The sequence below is a fragment of the Neomonachus schauinslandi genome, chromosome 7 (genome assembly GCF_002201575.2).
Source record: "Neomonachus schauinslandi chromosome 7, ASM220157v2, whole genome shotgun sequence".
In the NCBI taxonomy this organism is placed as follows: Eukaryota; Metazoa; Chordata; class Mammalia; order Carnivora; family Phocidae; genus Neomonachus; species Neomonachus schauinslandi.
In genome coordinates, this window is record NC_058409.1 from 73882002 (window position 1) to 73903464 (window position 21463).

Consider the following 21463-nt stretch of genomic DNA (forward strand, 5'->3'; position numbering starts at 1 on the left):
CATGAGCAGGGGGAGGGTCAGAGGGAGACGGAGAAGCAGACTCCCCTCTGAGCAGGAAACTTGAGGTGGGGCTTTATCCCAGGACTCTGGGATCATGACCTGAGCTGAAGGCAGATGCTTAACGACTGAGCCACCCAGGCATCCTGCAGGTTATCTTTTTAATGTCAGACTATTCCCATTGCATCTGTAAAATTTTTATATATACAATACTTAAAGAGTGAATTCTGGCCTCAGATATTATGGCTACAAATCCTGACGCCATCACTGAATATTTGATCCTGGACAAGTGTCTGATCCTCCTGAATCTGAGATATGCGCCGCCCCCACCCTCGCCCTGCAAGAGGGGTGATGTTATTACCTGGATCTGCAAACTCAGATGTGCAAGAAATAGACATTTATTTCTCCGTAACTGAAATTAATTTCTATTATGAATGACCAATCCATCTTTTGCTGGAAGCAATCTGTCTTTTCAGAGTTCACGTTCCTCATAAACAAAGTGTTTCCTGTGTGTCGTGCTTACGTCGGGGTGGGGACGGGGATGAGCATGTGATGCTGTGTGTCATCGTCCTTCCCCGCTGACCTCAGCTGGTCGTCAAGCCTGCTGCTTCCTCCTCATCCCAGCAGCAAGTCTCTTCAGGTAGCCCCGTTCTCCCTTCCATGTCATAACCCACTTTAGGGTTTATGGAAAACAGTCATCCAGTTACAAAACCTACCTCATAGGTGCATGAAGAGGAATAAATAAGATGATTCAAGTGAGGTGCTTAGCACAATGCCTGATACAAACTCAGCACCTAATAAAGGTAATTATTACCGTTAATGTTGATACTGCCGATCTTGTTCTCAGCCAGCACACTTTGAGTTTCCAGAGCTCTAGTTGCAAGAAAAGAGGTTATCATTTCTTTTCCTCCTTTCCTCAGTAGTTGAGAGTGAGGAGAGAAACTGGATACCCTGGAGTGGAAACAAAACAAAACGTTGGTCTCTAATTACTCTTTGATTCTTTTTTTTTTTTTTTTTAAGATTTTACTTATTTATCTGAGACAGAGAGAATGAGAGACAGAGAGCACGAGAGGGAAGAGGGCAGAGGGAGAAGTAGACCCCCTGCCGAGCAGGGAGCCCGATGCGGGACTCGATCCCGGGACTCCAGGATCATGACCTGAGCCGAAGGCAGTCGCTTAACCAACTGAGCCACCCAGGCGCCCCTACTCTTTGATTCTTATCAAGAGATTAGCATCTGGGATTGGTGCTGGGAAAACGTGCGTGGGCGCATTGGTAGAGGGGAGATGGCTGCTAGATCTCTCAACATTGGGGGGTGCCATTTAATGATAGAAATAATGTCATAAGTACTTATTAAGCATTTCTGAGAAGTCAATAATGGTGTGGAGGGTACAGAAGAAGTGCTGGTCATAGTCTATGCATGTGCAGAACTTACAACTGAATATATACTGTAATGAAAATGTATGTTGCATGTTTAAAATGAGAGATGACGCTGGATGGAAGACTGACTTTTTCTGCATGGTCTCATATGGCAGTCATACTTTGGTGGGAATGTCAAAGCTCAGGGTTAATACTAATACTTCAGAGAAAGAATCTCAATTTGTTAGTGCGCTTTGAGCTAATAGGGACTTGGAAACTTACTCTTTCCCAAATGCAAAAGAATCTAATGGGTAATCAGAATGTTGATGTATTAATGTACAGTGAGGGATATTCCTTTCAAGTGAGGAGAATGCTCATGTAAAATTTGATGACGGCTAATACACACTAGAAGATAAAATGAATAATTTTTTCAGCTTTCATTAATATTCATTTGTTAATGCATTCATTTTGTCATCTGGTGGGTATTAGCTAACACTAAAGTTTTACCATAAATGAATAAAAGAATTTCTTTGGCATTGAAAATTTTACCCATTAATTACATTGTTTAATATGGAGATTGGGAAAAGACTTCCGATATTAAGATATCAGTAGTTAAAATATCTCAGATCAGCATGTGGGAAACCAGTGTTTTGTAGGAGGATGGCTTGAAAAGCATAGCTACACATTTTGAATGCCTTATTATTTCGATGCTTCTCTTCTATGCACTCACATTTATTTAAGGGTTAAGACTTGACCTGGTCTTTGAATGAGGATTTAGATTTGGATTAAGGTAAAGAAATAGGTCATAGACGCTGGAGAGGGAATCAAGTGTAGGAGGAAGACGTGCAGGCAGACCTTTACTACGACGCAGAGGGGAGTCAGCTGGAGCCTGGGAGGGGAGTGTGTAGTCTGGAGGCTGGATTTGACAGGCAATGTGACTTTACTGTGTTGTATGAAATTGCACGGTGGCATGGAGAGCATGATATTTGTTGGAAGTGACCTGAACTAAAAAGTTCATAAACCTCTTAACAAGAGCATTGGAATTTGGAGTGATAATTTCCACTTAGCAATTGGGTGTTGCAAAGATGCTAAGTATGACGTGTCATTTAATAAAATTTTTAAAAAGTTTTTCTACCCCATGAACTGCATTTTCAAAATGTTGAACTTTTGGATCAGAAAGGAAGCTGATTTTGTGTTTAACTCCTGTCAGCACTTGTTAAAAGTCACTTTACAAGCAGTTCTTCAAAATACTGTTTAGAGAATCAGCCATTCTGAACTATGATGTGAACTATAAATGTGTCTGATTTTAAACCACTTTGCCTCTCAAAGCTGTCTTTTTGATGATAATTTAATAGGCTCTTTGAGGCAAAAGGTAGGTAGCATAGGTCACTAATACATATAATGTAGAGTTATTATCAAATCTTTTTGTTTCAATATTTCCTCCCCCATTCCCTCTAATCTCATTTAATAACATCAAATTGAGTTATAGAATGTTAGAACTGTAAGGGATGACCTTGGGTCACATGGCTGCGATCTCTTTTTTTTTTTTTGAATTCTCTAAGGCATTGGAGGAAGTACAATTCAAAGTACTCTGTTTTTTTCTAGGTAATTCCTAGGGATGGGGCCAACCACATAACCTAGCCAAAATATCAGCGTTCTGCTCCGTATCTACTGCCAATATGTTTTTCTTTTTTTAAAGATTTTATTTATATCAGAGAGAGAGAGAGAGAGCACTACCAGGGGAGAGGGAGAAGCAGACTCCCCGCCGAGCAGAGAGCCTGACGCAGGACTCAATCCCAGGATCCCGGGATCATGACCTGGGCCAAAGGCGGACACCCAACTGACTGAGCCACCCAGGCATCCTGCAATATGTTTTTCTGACACCGTGTGTATGTGAAGCAAAAGAACATTTCTTTATCTGCTCTCTTTTTTGTTAATTTGGATTCTCAGTTTCATAAAATCTACCCTTCCACAAATGAATAGACATGGCATCAGTACATTTTCATGTCATGACTTAGGTAAATGTACAAAGGCCAGTTCCCCATCTTCACTGTGTGATCATCGGGTGATGGTTAATAGGATATGTCCACTTGGCTAAGCCACAGTATCCTGATATTTGATCAAACACTAGTCTAGATGTTGCCGTGAAGTTATTTTATGATGAGGTTAGCATGTAAGCCGGTGGACGTTTAGTAAAGCAGATTGCCCTTCCTAGGGTGGTGGGCCTCACCCCATCACAGCTGAAGGCCTTAAGAGAAAGAAGGCTGACTTCCTTGAGAAAGAGGGAATTTCTGCCTGTGGTGTCTTCAGACTTGAGCTGCAACTTCAACCCTTCCCTGGGTCTCATCTGCAGGCCTAGACTGGCACAAAGACAAAACCCTCCACGGTGTGTGAGCCAAGTGCCTAAAATAATTTCTCTCGGTCTCTCTAGCGCTCTGTCTCTCTCTCTCTCCACACACACACACACACACACACACACACACACACACACACACGAGCACACACACACACACCCCTGTTGATTCTATTTCTCTGGAGAACCCTGACTAATACAATCAGGATTAATGATCTACCTCTAGCCAAACTTCATCTATAATCCTCCATGTTAAAGTGAAAGCAAGAATTAGAGTCACATTTGAGAGATAAATGAATCAGTCTTCATGAGTAAAGAGAAGAAAAATGGAAATCCAAACACAAGGAGGCGTGATTTTATTATTGGCCAATAGCTAATGCCTCAAATTGGAGATTTCACTGTAGCAGAGATCAGTTGCCGAGCAGATCCAGGTTTTGCTTGTACAGTTTGGGACGCTTTCTTTAAAAGAATACAAAAGCATTACTACTAAATTAGGTATGAAACCGAATATTTATTTAGGTTGAGAAGAGGTACCACAACAATTTACAAGAGTTTAAAAGGGGACAATACTGTAAACACAACAAAATCCACAGAGAAAACCTACTCTTGATTAATTAATTGCCTGATGTACCTGCACAGTACTCCCCTTCATAGTTATTTTTTGGTATATATTTAGTATTACCACTTCAGAAAAGAAACACAATTCAGTCTGTAGATTTCAAATCCTGTTTCTTCTCCACTACCAACAAACTTTCCAGCCAGACGCCCTCACATACGTTCCTGTGGGGATCGTCCCTGACCTGTGCCTTCCTGACACAGTGCGTGCGCGCGCGCGCGTGTGACCGTGCGTAGCACTTACTGGAAAGTTGCATTCCTAAAGCTTTTCCTAGAGTGGAATGATGGGCGATAACTTAACTGTACATCAGTGAGACTGAAAAACACATAAACATATCCCACAAAACCTGAGCTAAATGGCCCCCTGACTTGACTTTTCCTTACCGGAGTCTAAAAACGCCACAGTCGCTCCAATGCCGCCCTCCATGAGGGGACGTGTGATAGAAGGGAATTCATCATGCAAAGAGACACAGGTCCTAAGATAAGATAAAATATCCTCATTTTGTAAATTTTGCTAAAACATACGATTATGTGAACTGGGTAAACGAGAGGTCTGAAAGCGTAAGCGTCTGGCTAGCCTAGTTTCATGTATGACATTCTCTTTTCCTATTTCTAAATAATTTTTCAAAGAATCAATTATTAATGTAAATTTATTAATATATTTTCATGCTACTGGGATAATGTGTGAAATTTTCCATAATTAAGTGTAAATATTTATACTGCGAGTATGGGAACTACACATGAATAGGAAATGAAATATCTTTAAATCATAAATTTGCAATGAATATTTTAGAGTAGTGTAATTGAATCTTGCTTATAATTATGGTAGACATACAATAATAGCTGGGTTTTTTTTGTTTTTGTTTTTTTTTTTGAAATAGCTTTTTCTTTTTCACCCCCAGAGGGGCAGAGGAAAAGAACAAGAAAAAAGTGAAACAGGCCAGCTTTTATCAGGGGAGGCTGACTTCAGAAATAAAACATATACTGGAGCCATTCACAGATAGAACTGATTTCAAAATGAAATTACCATTGGCTTTCAAATGGAAATTTCAGGGAGAAAATGTTAATAAAAATGTAATGGTTATAATGGCAACCGTAATGATGATGATGTTATGTGTGTGTTGTTAGATGAATGATTATCATAATCTCTGACACTTTTTTTTTTAGCCCATAAAGAGGTAGATTAAAATTGGTACTTACAGGGATCATAATTTATTCACTTTTCCCTAGCTCATTAACATGACTTTGCCATTATTTCTAAATTCTCCGCGTATGATGGGGCCATGCACATATGGCACAGACAATCAGACTGACAGGAACTTTTAGTCAGTTCCAATTCTGCTTTCATTATTCACGGGACTAAAGACTCTCTTTATAAAATCAGTTACTTGGCATTTTCTCATTGATTCTGAAAGAGGTTTATGCATGAATATGCATAGGAATCTGTGGCTGGCTGGTGTATTGGTGCCCCCCGCCCAGCCCCCAGAAAAAAAAAGACAGCTATGCCTCTCAGTACTAACACCCTTGTCTAGCCCCCTTCCGCAGAACTCTGGGCTTGACCCATGTAACTCGCTGTGGTCAGTGGACATTAGCCAATGTGACATAAGCGAGTTTGTTGAGGGCTTGCACACTCAAGTTGTGCTGTTAGAAAACTTCATCTTAGAGCCCAGATACCATCCTATAGGGAAGTCTAGGCTATCTTGCTTGAGAGAGATAGCTTGTGGAATGGCCCGGGAGGATGAGACACAACAAGGAGAGGGAGGCCACTTAGAAGAAAACCAAGGTCTTCCGGCCAAGTTTCTAGTTAACTCTATGAGAGACCTCAGCTGAAATTACATGGAATAGAAGTACCCAGATCAGCCCACAGAAATGGGATCAATAACACATTATTGTGGTTTTAAACTGGTAAATTTTGGTTTGTAAAGCAGAAATAGATAATGGAAGCAGAATTATAGAAAGATTTTTTTTTTAAAGATTATTTATTTGAGAGAAAGAGCAAGAGCATGAGCAGAGTGAAGGGTGGAGGGCGGGCAGAGGGACAAGCAGGCTCCCCGAAGAGCAGGCAGCCGGATGCCGGGGGCTCAATCCCAGGACCCTGGGATCATGACCTGAGCCAAAGGCAGACGCTTAAACATCTGAGCCACCCGGGCACTCTAAAGAAAGATTTTTTTAACACCATCTCACCTGTGTGTGAAAGTCTGAAAATGATTTAAGTGAAATTATAGAGTCTTATTAAGTTGAATGTCCATAAAATTGTTTATTCAGTATTTTACAGGTGCAGCATTATGATTTTAATAGCTAACATTTTTAAGGTACTTCCCATATGTTAGTCATTATACTAAACAATTTACATTTATTAATTTAAAAAAATCTATACAAGAATTCTATGTAGGCGCTATGTTTGTTCCCATCCTACAGATGAGGAAGCTGAGACATAAAGACAGTGAATACTTTGCCTAAAGTTACACAGCTGCCTTACAGTGTGTGGAAGATATACCAAAGAATGATAAAATGCAGTCTGCACAAGCAGTAGAATGTACGGTTTTTAGAAAGGTCCATGAAATTACTGTAGGAAGAGATCATACTATTATAACATATTAAACAGTATGGTGTTAGTTAAAAAAAGATCATAGTATTTTGAATCAGAATGACACTACCAGTTTAAAGGGTGACTCTGTCACCAGCTTTGTGATGTTAAACAATTTATTTAAACTATCTGAGCTTCAGTTTCCTTATCTGTCAGATGGAGGTTTAAAAATATCTGTTCCATGGTTGTTGAGAGAGTAACCTGGGCCATGGAGCCAGCTTATATCTAATTCTGCTGATTGTTCTCATCTCTTCCCAAATCCAGGTTCCTAGACTGTCCCATGGGCAGTTTAAAATAAACCTTAGTGGGAGTATGAACACTTTGAAAATATTAAAGCCTGGAGTCTGACAAAATCTGATTTACTGATTGGCTCACAGCACCGGAGTGCCGTGTCACCCTGACAAAATCGAGAAGACGGTGTGTCGGTCAGTGTTGGGTTCCTGCCAGAGGATTCTGAGGAGTATCTAAAGGAAGAGGTGATCCATTCTGGATTGGCTGCTGTTTCTGGGACGGGATTATGGTAGGTAGGGATTAACTGGGGGTTGTGCGCTGCCAGGAGGGAAGAAAGATTTAACAATTGGGCATCCAATTGAGACTAGCAAAGGGCATCCGGGAGTGTCACTGATGAGAAAGTAGTGATTACTCATAGAGGGCGTCATTATGATGCTTGACAACCTCATAAAGAAACAGTTTGTCCCGTTAATTTTGCAGCTGACACCACGTGCCCATCCTTCCGGCCTGATTAACCGCAGGGCTGCTTTTTGTTCTTCAAGGTGATTTTGACACTTACTGTCTCAGAATATCTTTCAGAGATCGGCAAATACTACAAATCAGGGTTTAAAAATTTCCTTCCTGGAAGCCCTGTTCAGCATTTACCAGTATATCACTACCTGTTTGTTTTCATAGTTCTTTCAGGAGAGACTCCTCTTCTTTTAAGACTCAGTGAACACAGTCAAGTGCCAGATGCATAACTAATAAATGTCTAATATCCTCCTTAGTAATTCTTAGAATCCCCAGGGAATGCTTATGTTTCACAGATCCAGTCTCAAGAACCTACCTTTGAGTCACTTACCCATTTCAGGATTTCTCTGAGAATGTGTGAAGATTCTGTCATTACTACCTGACTAAAAAAAAATGCTTAAAAAAACATTTTTTCTCAGAACATAGGAAACCTTTCCCCTAAGAAAAAAAAGTTCTATTTTCCACCTTCATCTATAAAGGTTTCTTAAAATCACTAAAAAGAAATCCAGATTTTTTAGCTTCAACAAATTGGCACAGCAACTATATATATGAAAACAGCAATTGTTAGGCAAAAGACAAAGATCCACCAGGGAATTTTTCAAGCATGATGCTTCCAATGTGGAATTTTTTTTCCTTCTAAAATAATATACATTTTGGGGGCGCCTGGGTGGCTCAGTCAGATGGGTGCCCAACTCTTGATTTCAGCTCAGGTCATGATCTCAGGGTTGTGGGATCTAGTCCCATGTTGGATGCTGTCTGGGTGTGGAGTCTGCTTAAGATTCTCTCTCTCTCTCTCCCTCTCTAAAAACAACAACAACAACAACAACAACAAAACCAAAAAAGCCAAAATAGTTAAAATATTATACATTTTGAAAGGAAAACAAATTGTCTTGATAATGGATAGAAATTAATGTAAGGAAGAACTGTGACTCAGAATGAAAGATGGACCAGCTACTGAAGTTGAAAGGGATCTTAGAGATCATCCTAAACACTTTGGATTATAGACTTGCTTGAGAATCTGAAGGCACGGATCTTCCTCCCAGAAAAATGCATATGCTTTAGCGTATGCACACATACATACCACAATCACAGAATTTCCGTGTTCTTTGATCTCTTCAAGCTCATTAATGTATTCCAATCTAAGGGAAAAATGTAGATCCTGTCTGTTGATTTTCCTTCACTTTATTTCTGAAGTTATCAAGCCAAGGTGACATATTGAACTAGGGTTGGATCTAGTATTACAAGTAACAACTCTTACCTTAATAGGCCGCTACCACCATGTCTTCTTTCATCAACTTCATTTTCCCGTACTCCCCCATGAGACAGCCAACCTGGTAGGTCCCAAGGCTTGTGACAGGAAATAGTTTTGAAAAAGCCACACAGTGTGGTGGTGCAGGGCAGAGGCTTTGGAGGTGGGCCAGCCTAGGCTCAAGACCTGGCTTTGCTTCAAATTTGAATTACTGTTCAAATGTCCTAAGCTGCAGTTTTGTCACTGTAATGTGGGGGCAAATTATGGAATTGAAGAACTGTAAATGAGAATGATATGTACAAAGTACTTACTGCTTGTGTCCGCCAACCCTGGAGAGCCAGACAGGCTGACACAGAGAATCACAACTTACTGGAGCAGAAACCTCCGCGAGAATCAGTATCAGGATAAGAAATCCTGAAGCATAACTGACAAATTGCTGGAGTCTCAGTGTGGACATGTCTGGGAGTTAGACTTCTAGGGAGGCCAGTTGAAGGGGGACATACTCACACTTTTGTGAGTTTATCATCAGGAGCTCGGCCAGGTTCTCACAGTGAAGATTGGAGAAAAATCCCATTTTGAACCATTTTGAAGCACATTAGAGCATTCTGTCCTTCTTTACAAGGCCTGCCCTGTGACCTCAATTTTCTGATGGATCTAGGAAGGGTTGTTGATTTTCAGTTCAGATTCTTACTCGTTATGACAGAGTGACAACTTCTAAGCTCCTTTATGTGCTGGACTGCAAATCAGATAGCCTGAGCAGGTCTTTTTGTGGACATGTTTTTACTTCTCAAATATCTAGAAGTGAAATTGCTTAATGGAGATATTTAGTGTCCCTTTTGTTGGCAATGCAGGATTGTGACTTTATTTAAGTGCTATATTTTGAAATTCACCAAGTAAATATATATTTGGGCAATAGTTCCTTAAAAACTACATTATAATATCATTGTTTTGTTGTCAGCTTTAAGATAAGCTGCTGCAAATTTAATATTATAAACACAAGGTCTCACCGCCCCCCCCCCCCCAAAAAAATGTACTGAAAGTTTTTCTTTTCACATGCTTTATCAAGAAACACCTTGCCTGTCCTTGGGTGATTGGTTAGTCATTAGGGTTGGAAGATACTCCTTTCTTATCGGCCCCTCCATGTCTATCTTTCCAAGAAGCATAGAGATCTTGGGGTTCTAAGGTCAGCACCTTGATTGTGCAGTATCAAAGGGGTTGCCAGGAGCAGAGTCTGGACTCATCTAGCACCTCAGTCCAGGGCTGATGACCAGGTTAAGGTACTCCATCAATGGGTGGTATGAGTGCAGCTTCTTGCCTAAACGCATAGGGGTATTCCTGGGGCCCTGGTAAAGCTCTAGGGAATAACTAAAAACTGATGGGGATGGGAAAGGAAGGCCTACCCACCCATGTTTTAGGGATAGGATTGGAACTTATCTGCATACCAAGCTGGTGACAAGGAGGAGTTATGTCTATTATGTAACTAGTTACTATAAATGAAACAAATGTAGTAAATTATTTTCATTAGAAAAGTTATTTTTATAGCAACATTATTCACTTTAATATCACTTTTACTTATTTTTATTCTACTATTTTTATGAGCAGAAGAGGTACACATCTCAGTGTCGTTGGGGATCATTTTGAATATTAATGAGAATTTTTATATCTTGCAGTTTGGTTTATAAAATAATCTAAAATTTTAATACAAGCAGAAATAAGTATATTATGGATCATCTGATAGATGAGATCTGATAAATGAGAATGGTCCCATGACTTCATGTTTATGACTTACTTGTTACACCATAAAGGCTAAATGACATCATGATATGCTGTAATGGATTACATTTTCGGAGTAATTTGAATTGAGAAAAGTGATTGGGGAATCAAATCTTCTTTCAATATGAAAGTATCATTTTAACATTGCAAAAAGTCATATAGCAAAAATCTCAATTCATCTCCCAACTTGGAGAATTCTCTTAGTACTAAGAGTAACAGTAAATATACAAAAGACTTTTTAATTAAATAGAAATTTTTACTTTTCAGTGTTGAATGTTAGCAGTAGGTAATTGATTGATTCATCAAAAAATGATTAATAATTTGAAAGAAATACATTATTAAAATTAATGACAGAACACAGAGGATTATTAGGGCAGTGAAAATAATCTGTATAATATTATAATGATGGATATATGTTATTATGCATCTATCTAAACCCTGTCTAAATACCAACCTGAAGTTAAGCAATGGACTTTGGGTGATTAGGACGTGTCAATGTAAGTTCATCCTTGGTAAAAACTGTACCATTCTGGTGAGTGACAGTGATAATGGAAGAGGCTATGCATGTGTGGGGGCAGGAGGTATAGGAGAAATTTCTGTATCTCCCTCTCATTTCATTGTAAACCTAAAACTAGTCTAAAAAAAAATAAAGTCTTTAAACAGAAGTTTAAAACATCTCCCCCACCCATGACCATAATAACAATTCATATGAGATCATCACACTTAAAATGAAAAGAATCAAGTTGAACAGTAGTTATCTATTGCTACATAACAAAGTACCACAAACTTAGTAGCTTCAAACAATCCACATTTATGATCTCACAGTTTCTGTGGCTCAGGAGTCTGAGCATGTCTTCTTTTGTGCCCTCTGCTTAGGATTTCACAAGGTTTTAGTCAAGGTTCCCATTTGCCTATGTTCTCATCTGGAGTCTTGTCCACTTCCAGCCTTGCTCAGATTGTTCCCAGGGCTCATTTATTTACAGCTGTAGGATTCATGGCAATTGGCTTCTTCAAGGCCAGCAGGAGAGAGTCTCTAGCAAGATGGAATCCTATATGACATACTGTAATTGTGGGAGTGGCGTCTCATCACCTTTGCCATATCTTGTTGGTTAGAAGGGAGTCCCAGGTGCCACAATACTCAAGAGGAGGGGATAATGCAAGGGTATAAATAGTAGGAGGTAGATATCTGAGGCCACGTACAAATCTGTCCACCCCACACTAAATGAAGTGTAAAACTTGCAAATAGTGTACTACTAAGCCCAAGAATTGTCATTGATGTTCAGCAAGGCAATATCATCTATTATATAAAACTAGTATAATTAATAATGCAAGTAGTTTAACACTGGTAATATATGAATATTTTTTTCCTTAAAGACAGATCTGTATGTTATCCAGCCCAATCTGATTGTTTTCTTCAGAAGAAAAAAGTTCTGTTATGGGGATGATCTATCTAATTGTTCTTTAAATTAGCACCCATTTAAAATTATTAGTTTCCCAGGGCTTGCCATAGCAAAGTATGACAAACGTGGCAGCTTAAAACAACAGAAATTTATTCTCTCAAAGTTCTGGAAGCTGAACATATGAAAGCAAGGTGTCAGCAGGGACATGCTCTCTTTGAAAGCTCTAAGGTGGGATGTTTTCTTGTATCTTCCTAGATTCTGGTGCTTGCTGAAAATCCTTGGTATCCCTTAGCTTGTAGATACATTGCTCCAAGTTTTCCATTTGTTATCACCTGGCATTCTCCTTGTGTATTTCTGTGTGTCTTCTTCTTCTTCTTTTTTTAATAAGGACTCTAGTCATGTTGGATTAAGGGACCGCTGTACTAAGGTATGACCTAAGTTTAACTTAACTAATTACACCTGCAGTGATCTTGTTTCCAGATAAGGTCACATTCCGAGGTGCTGAGATGGACATGAAAATTGGGGGAACACTATTCAACTCAGACAACCCCTAAAGTTTAGTAGCAGTAGCACCATATGGTAGACCATTTTTGAAATAACTCTAAATGATTCCCACCTCCTGCTGTTCACCCCTTGTATTATCCCCTCATCTTTGGTGTGTGCTGGATCTAGTGGCTTTCTCCTAATAAATAGAAGAGGCAAAAGAGATGGGATGTCACTTTGAGATTAAGCTGTAAAAGTCTGTGATTTTAGTTCTGCCTGCAGACTCTGTCTTTGGCTCTTCTTACTTGCTTGCACTGATGAAGCAAGTTGTCGTGTTGTGAGCTGTACTATGGAGATGCCTGCATGGTAGAGAAGTGAGGGCAGCATCTGGCCAACAGTCAGTGAGAAACCGAGGTCCTTAATCCAACAGCCAGAGAGTAACTGAAGCTTGCCAACAGCCAATGGAGTGAGCTTGGAAAGAGATCCACTACCAGTCATGTTTTAAGATGACTGCAGACCCAGCTGACAGGTTGATTGCCGCCTTCCAAGGTCCTTGTGAAAGATCCCAGAGCTGGAGGATCTGGCTAAGTTGTGCCTAAATTCCTGACTCACAGAAACAGTGAGATTAATAATGTTGTTTTATGGCACTCAATTTCTTACACTTCAATAGATAAATAATATTCACTATTTCTCCTGTATCATTCTCAGCAAATATTATGAAACTTGAGGATATGTTTTACATTTTCCTTTTATTTAAAAAAAGTCAAGCATGTATAGTCTCTTATAGCTTAATATAGCATAGCTTCTCACAGTGTCATTGTAAACTTTTTATGGGTGATTTAATTATGTCAGGTGAAATTCTTGTTTATTATGAACTCTGAAGAAAATCCCAGAGATTTAATCATTAAGGTTTAATTAGAATTTGATAGGATTAATTATATAGTCATATCAATAACATAATTATGCTGTGTGTTTGCTTTTAACTGAAGCACTGATGTTTTTGTCCTGGACATTGGATATAAAAAGAAATTTATTTTGGTTTGGCAGTTTAGATTAGTTGGATATGGTTTTATTATAATCATAAAACAATCAGCCATTTGACATACCACTGTCCTATTTCTGCTTATTCTAAAAGAACTAGAAAAGCTAATTTTTTTTTTTTTTTTTTAAAGATTTTATTTATTTATTTGAGACAGAGAGAATGAGAGACAGAGAGCATGAGAGGGGGGAGGGTCAGAGGGAGAAGCAGACTCCCCGCTGAGCAGGGAGCCCGATGCGGGACTCGATCCAGGGACTCCAGGATCATGACCTGAGCCGAAGGCAGTCGCTTAACCAACTGAGCCACCCAGGCGCCCTAGAAAAGCTAATTTTTTAAAGTCAATAACAAATAGTTTTTCTGGTTTCCATCCAAAGGCTACATAAACCTGCAACATAAAGCCTTGGGAAAGGAGAATTGGCTATAAGTGATTCCATTTTGATTGTTTTTAATTAGTACATTGATATTAATAACTTCAAAAGTAAAGACAGTGGTACTAAGTCTGGTGGTACACTAGGATGTTGAAAACAATTTTAAATAAATTACATTATAATTTTCTGTTATTTGAATGATTAAAGCTCTTCCTGTGCTATCAATTTTCCCTTTAAGTAATAAAGTACCAATTGCTTAATTTTGAAAAAATTTAAGCATTTCTCTGGCCAATGAACTCGGATTTTTGTAAATAGTTTATTTTGAACATCTCTTTAAATAAGTCTCTGTCGCATTACTAGTTGAACTACCTGGTTTAATATTGAAGTTGAATAGATTCTCAACCCACGGGTCGGGGCCAAATATAAATGGGTTTAGAAGTTCTATAGAATTGGGAAGAGAAAACTGAGAATGATTCCTAGAATTTATATGGTTAGGTTTTTTTAATTCAAAGAATTTTTTTCCTATCTAATTTTCTGTGAAGTAATTGTTGACATATAACTGGTGTATTGTTACAACTGTTTAACATAAGAAGTGGAGCTAAACTTCTGATATTACATAGCTCAAAATTGGTGATGCCCATGATAGCAGTTACCACATTTTTCATCCTATTAGAACCTTCATAAGAGCTCCCATGACCTTCGATGTCACATTTCAATTTTGCACCCATTACAACAAAATAAATAAAATGTTGTTCTATTAATATTTTTATCTTCTTTAAGACTGAATATTCTGGATATTTTAATTTCAATAAGATGGAAATTTCTGGGACATTAAGATACAGAAATAAGCCAATATTACATAATTTAAAAATTTCCTATTAAGTGTAATGCCCCAATAGTAGTTACCTGTGTTGCTTTTGTGACCAAAGACAGGCCACTTCTACTTGTGTAAGACATAGTGGGTTCTATGGTAATGTTGTTGGTGCTGACATGAATGACTAGTGTGTGTGTGCTTTGTGGGCTGGTGTGTTTGGTGTCCACAGTCTCCAGCTGAACCTCTTTTGAGAATTTCTGGACTAGTAATCCAGTGAGGAAAAGAGTGGTATTTTTTCCCACATGTTACTCTCACCTAACACAGAAGCTTTAGCTCCACCCTAAATTTAACTGAAATCTCAGCTCATGACCTAGTTCGATCTGAGTATATGAATTATGGAACGATATATTGATTTGGGTGAGCCAGTGGGATCTCTAAACAGAAGGTAATTCAAACAAACGACTGGTATATGTTATTGTAGATGGCCCACCATGGTCCTTCCTCTTAGAATTCACGTTGTTATGTAGTTTCTTCTGGTATGATTCAGAGCTGGTCTCTGTGAATAATAGAAGTCAGTGGAAGTGAAAGTGTGTGACTTCCCAGTCTGGCATTGAAGCTTCTGCCTTGCTCTTTTGGATCTCTCATTCAGCGAAAGCCAAACGTGAGGGCCCACAGGCAGCGCTGTGAGGAGGCCTATGTAGAGAACAACTGAAGTCTTCGGCAACTTGCCAGATAAATGAATGAGCCCCTTGGGAAGCAGCACCTGCAGTCCTCATCAAAGCACCTGTTTTAACACTTGTTAAAAACCTGTTTAAAACCTGATTGTACTCTCATAAGAGACCCTGAGATAGAACTATCCAATCAAGCTACTTCAAAGTTGCTGACCCACAGAAACATGAAAGATAATTTTTCTTCCCTTGAGCCTTCAAGTTTTGGGATGATTTGTCACAAAGCATTACATGCTTACCGTAGTTACCTATTCTCCTTCAATAGGAAGATGCAGATATTTGACTTGAAAAGGTGACCTTTGGTGTACCTAGCTTATAGTAGGTACTAAAAAGTATTAACTGAATGTATTAATAAATACAGAAATGGAAACAGTTAAAAATGTAGCACTGGAACTTAGCTAAGATTAAAGAAGTGAATTTGCATTCTAGTGACCAGAGAAATATTTTTATATTGTTAAAACATTTAGCCTCATGGCATGGGAGAAGCTGCATAAATATGTTGAACAATAAGACATGACTATAATATCCCAACATATAGCAGAGATGTTTATTTCCATTATAATATTATAAGAAGGAAATTATAAGGGCATTTAATCTGTGGCACAGATAGTGTGGTGTGGATTTTATGTGTCAACTTGGCGAGGCTATAGTATATGGTTATTTAATCAAACACTAATCTAGCTGTTTCTATGAAGGTATTTTGTATATGTGGTTAACATCTATAACCGGTTGACTTTAAGTAATGTTGGTGGGCCCCATCCAGTTAATTAAAGGCCTTCAGAGCAAAAACTGGGGTTTTCTGAAGAAGAATTTCTGTCTCAAGAGTGTAGTATCAACTGCTGCCTGTTTCCAGCCTATTGGTCTATGGATTTCAAATTTATTGGCCCCTAGAGTTGTGTGAGTCAATTCCTTAAAATAAATATCTTTCATTCTCTCTCTCTCTCTCTCTCTCTCTCCACACCCATACACACGCACAGACACACACACATGCCCTATTTGTTCTTTTTCTCTGGAGAACCCTGACTGATACAGATAATTATATCTAATGAATAAGGATATACTCCCTTACAGTTCCTGTCTTCTTTAGTTAGTTTGATGCCAAGAGGTCAGAGTGGACAATAGCCTGTGAGCAGTAGTGACCTGTGTCATATTAGTACAAGCCACTGAGGAACCAGGATGTTTCTCCTTCTTTCCCTTCCAGACTGAAAGTATCTTGGACACTATCTGCCACCTAATATACCATTGTCATAAAAAAAAAAAAAAAAAGCCAGCCCAACTAGTAGTGGACTGTGATGTGAGCAAAATAAAATCTTTGTTGTGTTAAGTAACTGAGATTTCAAATTTTATTATTTTACCAGTTTATCCTATCTTGAATAATACCTTATCTAAATGGGAAAGAATCAGGTCATGGGTTTATTAATTGGAGGTCTTTTGGTTGTAAGCAAATGAAAAGCCATCTCAATCCATTTTTAAAAATAGTATGGCTTATATAAATTGAGTGGTCTGAGAGTAGATCTCATATTTATTCATAGCTGAATCCAGAGAGTCAAAAAACTGTCATCAAGATTTGGGTCTCATTCTTAATTTATATTTTTCCTTTTTTTTTTTTTTTTTTTTTGGTACCAAAAAAAATCACAGGGAATGATTCTGATTTACCTGACTGGGTTATGTCCCTAACTCTGAACCATTCACTGTGGCTGGGTCATGAACTAAACTCCTGGGCCAACTTGTTCAGAGGCCTATTCTTAGAGATGGGGCAGTTGCGGGACTGGTAAGATCAGCCCCGCTCACATCATAAAGATTGGACCTGGGTTAGGGGAGATTATCCAAAGGAAAATTGGGCTGCTCTGAGCAGAAGTCTAAAGAAAGTCAGGCAGGCAAAAGCATAAATTTCTACTTCAGGGGAGTAGAAGTTTATATGTCTTTTATATTAGGAGAAAAGAAGTTGGATCACATATATAGAAACAGATGCATTTGCTGGACATGCTTTTTAAAACTGAAATGTTGTGGTGAGTGAGTGGTAAGCTGGCTATGCAACTGACATTTGGAAGAGTAGCTGCTGCAATGTAGTAATTCATTTTAATCAAAGATAAAAGAGAGAACTTGCCACATCAAGAGCATGTGTATCAATAATAAATCTATCAATGTACAGAAGATGTCACATCTGATTGAAAGCAATTGAAGTGATATTACATTTCTCAAGAAATAAAAGCCAAGGGCAAGTTATTCCATATTGAAATAATAATCATAATTATTCATTATTTAGATAGTACTGACACATTAAGAACTTGTTCAAAGAGCAATTAACGAGCTGACTATTCAGCCACATTCTAATCTGTTTTATATAATCTGAATCAAACTAGTCAAATAGAAAAACTGATCAAATGGAAAGCTCCTTGTTTCTCAGTTATGGTATTTATATGAAAAAGTTGCTAAGAGGTTATATAGCGCACATAGGGATGTGTGTCTGTGTGGATCCATTATGGATCTAGTTTTGTGATATATATTTCCATAACTAATAAAGTTAAATAAAACTAAGTATGAGCACAATTATAAATCTTTTATTTATGTAATAGTGCACTGAATATTTGCTAAAGATTTTAAAATTTTGTAAGAAATGATTTTTCTCATTTAAAAGCTTTAGAGAATAGTTTAATCAGCAACTTGGGTTGGTTGGGTGCCATTAAGAAGAAAAAAATGTTCAAGTAACCCTTTTCCCCTCTCTTTTCCTTTACTTTTTTTTAAAAGAAAAAGTATTGACTGCAAGTATAGAAATCAAGTGTCTACTAGAAGACGGGAAGAACAGTAAAATTTGGAACATGCTAATTTCCTGCCAAATTTCAGGAATCTGTTTCTGAATTTTAATGGGCATGACAAAACTGGAATTGGTTAAATCAAAGTTTCATAGGAATTTAGAAGTCGACCGAAATTCGGTAAATACTGCGATATGTAACACATATAGACATACAAAGACAAAAATTGTAAATAAAAGTTTAAAAAGCATCTGCTTTTAATACAAACCACAGGTCAAAGCTGTGAAAGCTGCACCTATGATTCTTTTCCTGAATCTCTTTCTTCAAGAAACTTGCTATGATATTTTGATCTCTTGTAGCAGTTTTTTTCTAAGTTTTTTAATCAGGCTCACTGCACCTCTATTCAAAGTATGTTGAAGTAGTACCTTCCACGTCCTGGGCACTTTACATGCATCTCTCAAAAGAAGAGAAGAATTCAGGTGTGCCTGACTCTCAATGCCATCTGCAGTTTCTCAGTCGGCCGCAGTGCCTTGCCTGTCACACACGATATGGGGTGTTACGGTTGTGCTGCTCTCTGTTCCTGATGATTCTCTGTTCACTCCTCCCTAATATGCATCAGGGCCCTATGGAACACTTTCAGTCACCTGATCTCTGGTCCCTTACCTAGTTCCCAAATTGTGACACAAATCATGCTTCTTAATACTGAATCACTTTGGCTTTGAAGTCTCATAGGAAGCAGGGGGCTTATGTTAGTATGTTAGCTCTCTTATACTGCTGTGTGATCTTGGACAAATGCCTTAATCTGTTAGTGCCTCAATCCTCTTTCTTTATTCCTCTCATTTACCCATGAGATCCTCTGACCTCTTAGCCGAGCTTTGTGGAATATCTAGTGACGCCAATGAATTTGACCTTATGTTAAATTATCTTGTATTTTTCTGTTTTTTTTTTTTTTAATAATGCTCATGTATTAGGTATGATTTTGATTTGCAGGTTTGGGGGAACAATAGACAACATTTTTTTTTTTACAACCTGAATGTGGATTTGAGCCCCGCCCCCTACATTTAGTGTAATCTTTTGTGTGTGTGGGTGGGGGTGGCAGATTATGACTTTTCTTTAGGGTTGTGCAAACATTCAAGTGTGTGAAAAATGGGAGAAGGTCTGGTCCTTCCTCTCATTTTGTTGGTTGTCATTCAATATTCCTCTTATCAAGTGATGCGGTTCGGAGGAACGGCTTCTTTACCATTTTTGAGGTATTACTGCTCAGAAGGACTCAGGTGGCTCCACACAGTTTTTCTGTGCTGACCTCAGGTGTTATCCCAGACACTCCGTTCTCTGTAAAAAAGAGCCTTGGGTCTTTGAGGCCAGGATTCCACAGATGTCCAAAAGCTTTCTCACCTCTTTAGTCCCTGGTACTGGGCACACAGGTTTGTGAATGTACACCTCATATGAAAACCATTAAGTCCTCCAATGTCTTCACTGGTCTCCCAGGAGCTATTCTTTCTTCTCTCGGAAGAGCCATTTTCTAAAATTACTCCAAGCACACAGCCTCTGTCCCCTTTCTCTGCTTGGATGACCCAACCTAATAACCACAGGTGCTTTGAGTCCACAACAAAAGCCTAAATATTCTTGATGCCCCACAACCTCTTTCAGCCTCTGAAACCCAAATCTGTTAACATGCCCTAGAATTAGACCCTTCTCTAAAATAGAAACATATGTGGTAAATGGACCAGTGAACTAATGTTGTGAATGGTCTGGTATATTAGGGTTCTCTAGAGAAACAGAAGCAATAGGAGATAGAGATCTATATAAGCATTCCTAAGACTTTTGGCTTTTCTTCCATATATTTATTACAAGGAATTGCCTTGTGCGATTATAGAGGCTGAGAAGTCCCCAAGACCTGCAGGATGAGTCAGGAAGTTGGAGACCCAGGAGAGCTGATGGTGTAGTTCTGGTCTGAGGCTGTCAGGCTTTAGACCTGGAAGAACCAATGTTTCAGTTTGAGTCTGAAGGCAGGAACAAGTTGATGTCCCCTCTGGAAGGTAGTCAGGTGGTAGGAACTCTCCCTTCCTGGGGGCGGGCCTTTGTTGTTGCTTTTGTTTTCAGGCCTTCAACAGCTTGGATCAGCCTGGCCCACTCCCATTAGAGAGGGCAATCTGCTTTACTCAGATTATCAATTTAAATGTTAATTTTACCCAAAACACTCACAGAAATGCACAGAATTATGTTTGACCAAATATCTGGGCACCCTGTGGTCCAGTCAATTTGATACATAAATTTAGCCATCACACCTGGGAACTCTTTTTCCTGAAAGAAAAGAGTTCATGAACTAAAGACAAAGGGATATTTACCCTTTGGGTCTAGTTTTTTAAAACATGCAGACTGCCACTTATTTTTTATTAGTATCTATCTATCTATCTATCTATCTATGTATCTATCTAGATGTCTAGTTTCCCTAAAAAGATTTTATTTACTTATTTTTTTTAAGATCTTATTTATTTATTTATTCTAGACACAGGAAAAGAGAGAGGAATGCAGGGGAGGAGCAGAAGGAGAGGGACAAGCAGACTCTCCGCTGAGCACAGAGTCCTAGGCAGGGCTCAGTCCCAGGACCCAGGAACATGACTCGTGCAGAAATGAAGAGTCAGAGGCTTAACCCACTGAGCCTTGCAGGCACCCTTCCCTAAGAGGATTTTAGTAGACCATCCAGATTCACTAGCATTACAATTGCCAGTGTTAGTTCAGGGTGTTACACAGATAACTGATGCTCATTAAATGAAAGCATGTTCAATTCCAGTTCAGAAGATATTATCTAACCTAATTCCAAGAGGCCAGCCTATCCAAAGACTAACAACACCGCTGCATTATTCATATGTTTGCAACTTATTTACTTTAAGGTCTCATGTACATCTAATTTGTGTTATTTAATGTGTATCAGAAATCCACACACAGGCACACATACACACACTTAAACCATGCAATGAATTTTAAAGTAAAATTCCCCTGTAGAATTTTCCATGTCTCTGTGTTACGCCTTTATGCCCATTTCCCTTTTTTCCCCAATTTATCTAAATGGCATTTGAAAACTAACTTCAGAAACTTGGTAAGCGTTCCTAAGATTTTTGGCCATTCTTTCCTTTATTTTCTAATGTAAAAGACAAGCAGCTGAGAGAAAGCAGAACCAAATTTGGCTGGCCCTGATACAAATTT